At 41.2% G+C, this 775-nt stretch overlaps 1 pseudogene; it reads left to right on the forward strand.

Annotated features, from left to right (window-relative positions):
* The first annotated feature begins 227 nt into the window (after window positions 1–227).
* Window positions 228–369, forward strand: LOC139277797 (U2 spliceosomal RNA; annotated as a pseudogene).
* The last annotated feature ends 406 nt before the right edge of the window (window positions 370–775 follow it).

A 775-nucleotide genomic window follows, 5' to 3' on the forward strand; every position in this document is an offset into this window, starting at 1 on the left:
TGAACTTAACTACATTTGCCAGGGTGTTTTGCATGCAGTTTTATTGCAAACTGAGGCATGAAATTATTGAACAAAGCGTGAAAACTAACAAAAACACCACACCTTCTTCCAGCTTTAACATTAGGCTAATGACTCCTCCAATGTGTCAGCTTGATACAGCTGTGAGTAGCAGAGCCATACAGAGCATGAAGGTCTGTGGTTCAATCTCTAGTCTGTGCTGAGTTAGCAGATCTCAGGCAGGGCTAAGATCAAGTGTAGTATCTGTTCTTATCAGTTTAATATCCCCTATGGGGACATGATATTGAATTGATTTTTGGACAGGGAGCTGGATCAGGGGATTGCAATATTTCCAGGAACGGTGCAACTTCGCCTCTCGGCCTTTTGGCCTAAGATCAAATATATTGGCGCAAAGTGATCTTTGGCGTTAGAGTTGATCTGGAAAGAAATTGGATAACAAAAAAAAAAGTAGTAGGTAGCTGCACACAATACTAAAGCAAAAAAACAGGAAATGCTGGAAATACTCAGCAGTTTGGGCAGCATCTGTGGAGAAACAGAGTTAACTTTTCAGGTTGATGACCCTTCGTCAGAACTAGAAAAAGTTAGAGATATAACAGGTTTTTAAGCAAGTGTGGGGACAGGGAGAGAGGGGAGGGGAGGAAAGAATAAAAGGGAAGGTCTGTGATAGGGTGGCAGGCAAAAGAGATTAAGAGACAAAAGGGATGATGATGCAAGGCAAAAGGAAATGGTAATGGAATAAGTAAAGAAACAAAAGATG

The sequence above is a fragment of the Pristiophorus japonicus genome, chromosome 12 (assembly GCF_044704955.1).
Source record: "Pristiophorus japonicus isolate sPriJap1 chromosome 12, sPriJap1.hap1, whole genome shotgun sequence".
Lineage (NCBI taxonomy): Eukaryota > Metazoa > Chordata > Chondrichthyes > Pristiophoridae > Pristiophorus > Pristiophorus japonicus.